This window comes from Macaca nemestrina, chromosome 10, assembly GCF_043159975.1.
Source record: "Macaca nemestrina isolate mMacNem1 chromosome 10, mMacNem.hap1, whole genome shotgun sequence".
Classification (NCBI taxonomy): Eukaryota; Metazoa; Chordata; class Mammalia; order Primates; family Cercopithecidae; genus Macaca; species Macaca nemestrina.
This window is the reverse complement of record NC_092134.1, coordinates 65,309,837-65,320,107: the sequence shown is the minus strand read 5'-3', so window position 1 is coordinate 65,320,107 and position 10,271 is coordinate 65,309,837. Positions and strand designations below refer to the sequence as shown.

Sequence of the window (10,271 nt, the reverse complement as noted above, 5' to 3'; positions counted from 1 at the left end):
TAATGGCATTGGTGCCTGGAACATAGGCATCCCACTGCTCTGGTGGTAACAGTATGTAAGGTGCAGATGCTTTAAAGTAGCTGGGAAACTGAGAATGTGAGCACAGGAGTATGCAGAGTTAAAGTGGCTCTGGTATATAGCCTAGTTCTCTACAGTGGCTGAGTCAGCACTGAGAGCATGGGCATAGGCAGGAAGAACTTGGCTCCAGGGCCCAAAGTGAAAATTAATTCACTATGGTGATGCCTCCAGGGTCTGATATGTGGGCAGGCACAAAGCAGTCACAGAGCTTGAGTCAGGAGTGAAGGCATTCTCAGGGGAGCCACAGCTTGGGGGTTAGCGCCCACACAAAGTTGGAAGACACGGCTGCTCTTTTCCCAAAGCAGCTCCACGGCAGCTGCTTCCTGATGGGTGAAGGGGAGGGTGTAAACCATGTTTCCTTCTCCAGAGCTAACCAGGGGAAATGGCTGTTGGTTGCCTCAGTGGCAAGAGATACTGGTGTCCTGTGCAGAGCAGGCTGCTCTGACCATGGTGGCTTCTGTAGAGTGGCTGATATAGATAGCCTCTGCCTTTTTCTTTGTTACTGGCTGTCTTCTGGAGTCACACATAGGCCAATATCACCGGCAATGCTTACTATGTGGATAGATATACTCCATATTTTTTGCTCCACCACATTGCTGCAGATTATTTGATGAGCACTTGAGGTCTGTATTTTGGTTTGTAGATAGTTGTCTCTATTGTTTTGTGGGGGGGGGCGGGGGGGCAGGGGGGATGAAGGCTGGTATCTCCCACTCTGCTATCTTGGTGATGTCACCCTAGTTTACTTTCTTACAAGCCTAAATCTGGTTGTGGAATGATAGTGGCAGTTACTGAATTTAATTAAACCTGAATCTGCAGAAGTTCCCTAATGGTTACCTCTTTGTAGTAAGACTGCTTGGGCTATAGGCATTTTCTGATTTTTTCCCCCTAAACGAATCCTGTCATTAAGATTTTTTTAAATCCTAAAATGAATCATCCTAGAGTGTCCACTGTGCTCCCTCTTGAATACACAAATGGACACTTGTTTGTTGAGTATCTTTCCTACACATTATATGGTACATGAAATGCATGAGGATTTGTTCCTGTCCTAAAAACTGATCATCCATTTGATAGACAGAATACACACATAAAACAGTTAGAGAATAACTTAAGATAGCATGAAATAAAATGCATTACACACCATGCATCTCATTTAAAATGCTGCCAGTAGAGAATGCTCAGCTTTTTCTCATATATGCAGACTGATCAGTAATCCCCTGCAGCTTACAGGGTGCCCCAAAATCCCTCCAACCCTGCCACAGAGCCTGAAGCTTCCCCCTGGAAACTTGATTATTTCAGAATCAAGTCATTGACATTTCAGGAATATTTATTGAAAACGTCAACATCCCTAGGATAAGTCACTCAAAGATCTGCATCCAATCTGGCTCCTTAGGTCAAATTAGCCTATCAAATTTCTTCCAGCTGGGTCAGCCAGGAGGGTAGAGTCACAGAACAAGTGAAACGTGTGATGGGAGGAAAAAGTAGGGTGCATTCTGGGCTCAAGGCTTTTGGACAGAGAAAGGCGGGCCTAAGTGAACCATGACATTGAGGGGTCCAGGATAGACAAAGAGCTTTGAGGTCCAGAATAGGTAGGAATATGAGAAGGGAGAATCACAAAAGGAAGGGAGTGGGCACAGGATATGGACTTCTTACTTTGCAAATTTATCCAAGACTCTTTCTCACCTAGGCTTGACCTTCCTCTGAGGTTCTCTGTGGCCAGGCCTATGAAGCCCAGCTTGAGACTCGTGACCGTTTTTCCTCTTAGAATTACGGTGATCACTTTCCTACTGCTATGGTTGCCGCAACATCTGGCCAGGATGCTTTCTCTCATCACTTCAGGGGCACTTCCAGGAAGCCGTAGGCTTCAGGAGTGAGGGAAAGGTGAGGAGGTTGCGTGGAGGCCACAGTCTAGCAGAATCAATGAGCTGGCTCTGCCTCTGCCCCTGCCCCTGCAGACCCTCTCTGCTGCAGCTCCTGTCTGGGCTAAGGACTTCTCTGCTACACCAGAGAAACCCATCTCCTCTTCCTCACATGTATTCCCAAGATTTGCTACACAGAAGGAACCCTCCAGCAGGTGTCAGAATCCTCCAGTTCCTGGCTACTGTCTCATTTTCTCAGGGGAGGTGCCCTGGTAGAGAGGGAGTGTCTGCCTGGGTTTGAGCCCTGGCTCTGCCATTTACTACCTCAATGATCTGGGGTCTCAGTTTCCTCATCTGTGAAAAGAGAATAGTACCGATGTCCCACTTACAGAGCTACATATAAAGAGTTCAGCATATTTACTGTAGTAAGTCCACACATAGTAAATCCAAAATCAATGTTCACTACTATTATTACCACTGTGACTACTCTAATCAATTATCCAATTAACAAATGCTAACTAAGAAGCTACTTTGTTCCCCACCAATGGGCTAGGAATAAAACACTCCACCAAAATGAACAACGATAATGATAAAATAATGGTTTTCATTATGAGCGCTAATTTTGTGCCAGGCACTGTGCTAAAGACTTTTAGTAATTTGTATTGCCTTCTTTACTCTTCCAAACCAAAACTCTGGGGGTGACAGGTAGAGAGAGAGGAGGGGGTTGGAGACACACTTAGAATCTCCCTTTCATAGAGCCTTTGCAGAAAATCCAACTTGCTCCCAGGAATGGCCAAGTCTTTCTCAGAGCTGGGAAGCGATCTCCCTCACCCAGTCGCACTTCCCTGGGCCCTGCCTACAACAGTCCAGGGAAGCACCTTTAGCCCTCCTTTACTTCTTTTTGAATCTTCTACCAGCCTGCTTTCCTGTCTCCCCTTCCACTCCCATCTAATCAATGTAGAAATGGCCTCTCATTTCACTTCTGAGAAGCCGTTTCCTGTCATCTCTTTAAAGTCTACCACTTTCCCACTGACTGTCTCTAATAAGAAGCAGAAAGCAAATGTCTAGCCCTCCTTGTCAGCATAATTAGGAAACTGCTTCCTCTGGACATGGCTGAAGTCCCTATGTTGCTAAGAGCAAGACTCTTCATGTTTTGCATTTGGGATGTAACTGTTTTGGTGAGCAGTGTGCAAATCAGTTTTTAACACCAACATTCTGGTCTAGTCTTTGAGACAGGAAAAAGATGAAAATAAATATGTTTCCACATTTTAGGGTAGAAAACCCAGTCTGTGGTTTCCCTGGCACTGCTTGTTGTACCATTGAGATCTTCAAGCCATGCAGCCCCATAGGTATACTGTTCCTTATTTGCTAACCTGGTGTTCAAAATAAAAAGACTGGTTTCCTTAGTAGCATTTGATTTTGATTTTACTGAAACTTGTGTGGTTAAAAACATTCTTATACTATTAGTATGTGACCTTTAAGATATTTGTCAGGAAAAAAAAAAATCTCATAAGAGTAGAACCTTGTTTCCCAACTGAGTCTCTTTTCACTTCAGAAATGGAGTCCCTTCAAATAATCCCTTCCCAACTATACCCTGAAATCTTCAAACCCCTATTTTCTCCTCTTCCCACTGCAGGAGGAATTTTGGGTCACATGTCCCATTACTCCAAATGGTAGATACTGGCCGGCAACAATTTTTCTAAGTTTCATACCTTGCCTAGCTTTTTTCATGTCTTCCAACCTGAGCTCATGGGCCATGGGCATGAAATAGCAGCAGCTGTAGTAGCAGTAGCCACAAAACGTATCAATAAAAGATGAAAAATGACATTTAAACAAAGAACAAACCAGAATAAACCAGAATCAAATGAGCAGTTCATTCCTGTCTGACATGCACATCAGTTAAGAATCTAATAACTTGATGTCTTTGGAAAGATGCAAAGTCTCAGATGTTAGGACCACTGTTTGGAAGTCATATAGACATTTTTGGGGGGTGCTTGTTCAGTAATTCATGGTGTGTCCTTCTTGGTTGCTGTGTCCTCTGAGTATGTGTTTTCTGACTTACCTCTGGTAACCCTGAGTCAGGAATTAAAGTAGAGAAAGAACTCAGGGAAACAATAATCGATTTTAACTACATTATGACAAACTGTCTTCACTGATGCTATTCCTTAAATTGGCTGGTGTTATATTGTCCTGGTGTCTTCTAGACATGGTCACATTTGCAGACTAATATGGCTATGAGGTCTGGCCCCTTCAGTTACATCCAATTCAACCCAGTATATTACCCTAAGGAAACTGACGGTGGGGATTTCCTAACTCCTGAGCCAGAGTTTCCAACATGTCATTTTCCAGTTACTCAGCATTTTCTACTCTAGTGATAGTCCCTAAAGTTACTGATTAAAAACAAAAATAGCTAAACCCCAATTACCCAGAATTCCTGGTGCCCCTAACCCACCCAAGATCAGTTACTCATATTCATGATTCTTATTACACCAGTGTTTTCAGTGCCTTGTACATAGTACCCTCAATGAGAGAAAAATATTAATTTGATAATATTTGAAATGGTCTTGTCAAACTCCTTGGAAGATTAATCATATACCATTGATTAGAAACCAGAGAAGAGCAAGGCTGCAAAGTTATGGCTTCATGCATGCACAGACCTGGAAAGTTCCATAAAATTCAATTAGTCCAATGGTCATGGGGCTGAGTGGGTGATATTCATCTCCCCTCACCCCCAGGTAATTTTGGAAATGTACTGTGAGCAACTTTGATTGTCACAATAATTTCAGAGGTTCTACTGGAATATTGTGGGTGGAGAAGCCAACGAGGTTAGAACTCCTGCAATGCATGAGACAGTTTTGTGCAATGAAGAATTGCCCCATGTCTCATGCAACTTACACACATAATTTATCTTAATTTATACAGTGGCCCTATAGGTACTGTATTTATCCCCATCTGGCAAATTATAATGGAGGTTAATGGGGAGGCTTCATCTTCCCTACCTACTTGAAAATCTCTTCCCTAGAATTAATCATTTTGGTACAACATATGCAGACAATATTCCTCCCTCAATTTTTCTCGATTGTTCACATCCCCATAGGGCACAGGCAGGGGCCTCTGGAGACCTCACTACAACATCTAAGATAATTCTCCACCTAAAGTACTGAAAAATCATGTTGGACACCAGAAAGCTCTTAGCAACACTCAGTAACTAATTACTGATGTTATTTTCACCTGGAAAGAAATATTCTTGGTAAATCAGAATAAGTTCCTTGAAACTTCATGTAAAATTCATAACTGTGTTAAGGTAATTTTGAGCCACTGTGTATGCCATTCTGTGGGATATGCAGAGTATACTTTTTGAGGCTCCAGGGACATTCTTTCCACTTTGTACTTCTTTTTAAATCACAAGGTAAGATCTTATGAGACGCAAAGATTCATTTGTTTTCCTCCACCAACTTAAATTTTTCTCCCTTTCTTTATTACCTGTAGGATTTTAGCACTGAATAAATAATAGGTTTGAAGGTGAATTATTTTCATGAGCCCATATGCATTAGGACAAAAACTGAATCTATGGTTTAACCAGGACTTAATGTACCTCAACCTGGTCTTCGAATAGCTTACAAAGGAAAAAAACATATCCTGAGTTATTGGAAGCAGCATGGTGTCAAGGTAGTTAAACAGATTCTGTCTCTGTGGTCAAGTACCCTTGCTGTAAAATCACATGAGGTTGAAAAAGAGGAATAAAAGTGGAAATTTGCTTACCCACACATACCCTAATGACCAAACATTGTGAGTAAACTGAATTGGGCAATTGCTGTGTTAGTGACTGGTGAAATAGTTCCATTGAATTGATTGGTCCTGTTCTTGCTCCTCCCATGGGGTACACGCCTGGTTGTGTACCCCCAGCTCAGGGACAAAAAAGTTTGCTTTCCCTTCACTCAGCGTACTACACTTTCCCCTGTTTGAAACTTATTCTGCTGCTACTTCTTTGTTTATTTCATGTCATCTGCTCTTCAAAAATAAAGACAACTCTCACTTCACCAGTCTAAGATAAAGGAGAACCACCCACACAACCATGAAACACTACAGTGTATGTGTTTAGCATTTTTTCAAAAAGTGTTCTGTGACACACAATATTGGCTCCTTTTCCCTGCACCTGAAGGCCTAAATTATAGGTCATTCATTTGTTGGGTCTCTCTTAGCTCACTAATGGATGCCAATGTCTTAATTTTAAAAAGTTTTCTAGTGGCTTATGCAAAGTCCTCAGGAAACCTGAGTAGCAAATAGGATTAGCATAATGTAAAGACCCAGAAGTAATGCATTAACATGCTGAGGTGGCATAAGCCCCAATGAATATGTCGATAATTAGTGCTTCTTAGAGAGCAGCTAGATCACCTTCCTAAACACGAATGATGTGCAAATAATCCTTGGTGAATCTGAACATCTGCTAGTGGGTGTCTCCAAGCAGGATGCAATGACAGGAGACAGATTTATCAACATTGCTGTTGGATTCCACCAAGAACATACTCCAGCCCATAAAACCGTCTATCGGGCATAATCATATTCCTAGCCATAATTTTGCTATTGTTTGCTATCCTCTTTTTTCCTATCTATACTAATTAAAGTCTTGGTGCACCCAAAGCAGTATGTATAAATTACATGAACTGGTAAAAATTTCAGTGTTCATTTGACATGAATCATAAATATCACTTTTTTGTATGGTTAAAGAGCAAGTGCATTTTTTTATTGCCACATCCACATGGGGCACAGGCAGGGGGCTCTGGAGACCTCACTACAACATCTAAGATAATTCTCCACCTAAAGTACTGAAAAATCATGTTGGACACCAGAAAGCTCTTAGCAACACTCAGTAACTAATTACTGATGTTATTTTCACCTGGAAAGAAATATTCTTGGTAAATCAGAATAAATTCCTTGAAACTTCATGTAAAATTCATAATTGTGTTAAGGTAATTTTGAGCCACTGTCTGTATATGCCATTCTGTGGGATACACAGAGTATACTTTTGTGAGGTTCCAGGGACATTCTTTCCACTTTGTACTTCTTTCTAAATCACAAGGTAAGATCTTATGAGATGCAAAGATTCATTTGTCTTCCTCCACCAACCTAAATTTTTCTCCCTTTCTTTACTACCTGTAAATGAATAAGAAGAGTATCAACTATATTTGTTAAAATGTAAACAGAAAAACAAAACAAAATAATATACTAGTGTTTGGTGAAATAATAACAGATTTTTCCAGCCTGAAATAGAGTTGGTTTCCCAGAATCTTCTGGTGAAAATGGAAGCACATGTCCCTTAGAATAATGCTCTTTGTGTCAGTCTAGGTGATGCATGGGTTACTTTGCTCAAGTAGAAGCTGGTTGACCTCCAGGTAGGGACTCCATTATGGGACATATGATTGTCTCCGTTCCAGCTTTGTGACCCGAGAGCTCCCCAATTTCTCCTCCCCCATCACCTCATTTCCAATTTCCCCTAATATTTTTGGCCAGAGGAGTTCTTGATTAATCTGAGGGTTGGGGTAGAACTTGCTCCTCTAGCTCAGGATGCTTTCTCTTAAATTGTTTGTCTACATCATAAGTCTTTTTTATTTTTTAACATCCTAGGCCTTTGAAAGTGGAGACCTAGTTTTTCTCCATTTTCCATTGTTACATCAGTTCTTGACAACTAGCACAGAATGGCCTATTTCAATGGGAGGGATGGTCCAAGATCAAACAAATACAGAGGAAAAACTGAGTTAAAAATTCAAAACAATCCCACTACAAATTCTTAAGATGAACCACAAAATCCTTCTGAAGGCAGTATTTGAGAATAAGCACTAACAAGATTTAAATTCATGAAATTAGATCTTAATTGATTATTTACACATCAGAGAAGTTTAAGAAATAGAAAAATCTACTACATTTCATTATCTCCTACAATTCATGAATCTGGCACCCGGAATATTACAAGGCTCCTTCCAGAAACTACATTAGTGTCATAGCTCACATTTGCATAGAACTTTGCCATTCAAAGTCACAAATATTATGTCATTTGATCCTGAGTTAGTCAAAGTCACATAGCTGGTGAGTGACAGTGTCAGATCTCCAAAACGACTTGGTATTTCTAAAAAGCAATTGCCCTCTAAAAATCATAACCTCAATCAAATAGAGTGTTTATCCAAACATGAGCCCTGATTCATTTGGACTTCTTACAAACCTTTTCACAATTTGTGTATCTTTTCCTATCTAAAGCATATCATCAGGCCCCTATATTTTATTTTCCCAGCTCTCTATGGTTGCAGTCTCAACCTGCTCAAACCCGTTTTCCCCAGGTCCTGAGCAAATACTGATGATATGGGCAGGATCCATAGCAAGTCATATCAGTTTATATCCACCACAGTTTAGCAGGGACCTGATGCAACAGAGAAGAGTCTGATGCTGTTTGGACCTCTCGAGCCCCAGAACTTCCTGCCCCTTCCTCTTCTCAAGCTGTTTCAGTGCATTTGATCAGGTATACTGGTCAGTACCCAGATCCTCATCGCCCTTGTGTCAGTGCTTGCTCAAAAGGACTAGATGCCGCCATGGGGACTCCACTCACCAGTGGTGGTCTCGTCTTTTATAGATGGATTCCTCAAAATCACACACACCACCCCTGTCTCCAAGATTTGGATCACAGTCTAGATGCTCCCACCCTTTCTCCTCAAAACTGCCACACCACAGTCTCTCACCAACCGCCAGGGTGCTCTGCCCTTTTGTGACCAAATCCCTGAGGCTAGGTCAGTTTTGCAAGCCCTATGCACCTCAGATCATCGCCCTGATATTCCTAAGATGTAAGGCCTCACAAAATCTACACTGGAGCCTAAGTAACAGTGCACCATGCCAAAGAAAACACAGTTAAACTAAACATAATCAAGGGATTCTGACTTACTGACTTCTTTTGCAACTTGCTTCCTCTCTCAGTGCTTCTAGAAATGGAAAATTTTTCAGACCCAGAAAAACTGAACAGAACTTGCCAGAATGACGAAGCTAGTGACAATGATTCATTGATTTATTCAACAAAAATCACAATAATAATAATAGGCATTTACAGAGCATTGTCTCTCTTCCAAGCATTTTATATGCATTTTATTTAATCTTTACCAACATTCTTATAAATGAGGCTTGGAGACTATAAATAACATTCCTAAAGTTTCACAGCTAAAGAGATCTAAGTCTAACTGAAACCCAGACAAGTACAGCACGTGCTCACTAGTTACTCATGAGTATAATTTTACACTAACCTATTACACATCCTTGGGGGTGGCTGTAACCAAGATGTCAATGATTCTCTGATGTAACTTTACATTGCCACGGGGCAGTATGGCAGGCTTTTTCCCATGGTGCATTTTGCCAGCTACCAGTTGAAGGTGGCCTCTGAAGATCTTATCTTAATTGGAAATGAACTAGACCTTGCATGTGGAGAGAGAATTCTACTGGAGACGGTCCTACTGGTTGGGGCAGACGACTTCATGCTGCTTGGCAAGCCACTCCTCAGAAAGGATCTTGTTTGAGTAGAAGCCACAGTCATTGAGAAGACAGAAATATGGCCAAGAGTCATTATGAGATTTAGGAAAAGGAAAAGCTTCAAGAAGAAATAATTCATTGTGACCCCTCAGACCGTCCTCCAGATAAACAGCATTGGAGATTGCTCAATGTTTGTTGTAATCACTGAGTTAATATTTGCAGAAGTATAAAAATAAACTATTGCTTTCCAAGGAAAAAAAGAAGCTTGGGTATGGCCACCCCCAAGGATGTGTAATAGGCTACTATAAAATTATACTAATGAGCAACTAGTGAGCATATGCTGTACTTAACAACTCTTGTTCAGGGTTCAGTTAGACTCAGATCTCTTTAGCTGCAAAACTTTAGGAATGTTATTTATAGTTTCCAAGCCTCATTGATAAGATTGTTGTGAAGATTAAATAGAATGCATATAAAATGCAGCTCAGATGGTGATGGCACTTTCACCTTTGATCTTTCATCACCATCTGCCCAAAAGAAGCCCTGTCATGGAGCAGCCAGATTCTCATTTTAGGTAAACAGAAAAGGATAAGACACTTCCGGCCTTGTATTTTCTCCCAGAGCACTCAGATGCTGATTACATTACAGACAAATCAAGATTTCTCAACCCTCTCTAATTCGTTCAATCAATTATCCATTTAGTGTAACTATGTGATAATAACACATAAAATTATCATGAAAAATGTGAAAGCTAATAAACTAAAAAAAAAAAAAGTATTCTTTCTAGTAGCAAGGGTTTTGTGTGGGGAAGCCTGGCTTTGTGGGAAATGATTTGAT

General features: G+C 40.9%; 1 pseudogene; it reads left to right on the top strand.

The window, feature by feature from the left end:
* Positions 1-9,277: 9,277 nt before the first annotated feature.
* On the top strand, positions 9,278-9,638 carry LOC105473485 (large ribosomal subunit protein bL21m pseudogene; annotated as a pseudogene).
* The last annotated feature ends 633 nt before the right edge of the window (positions 9,639-10,271 follow it).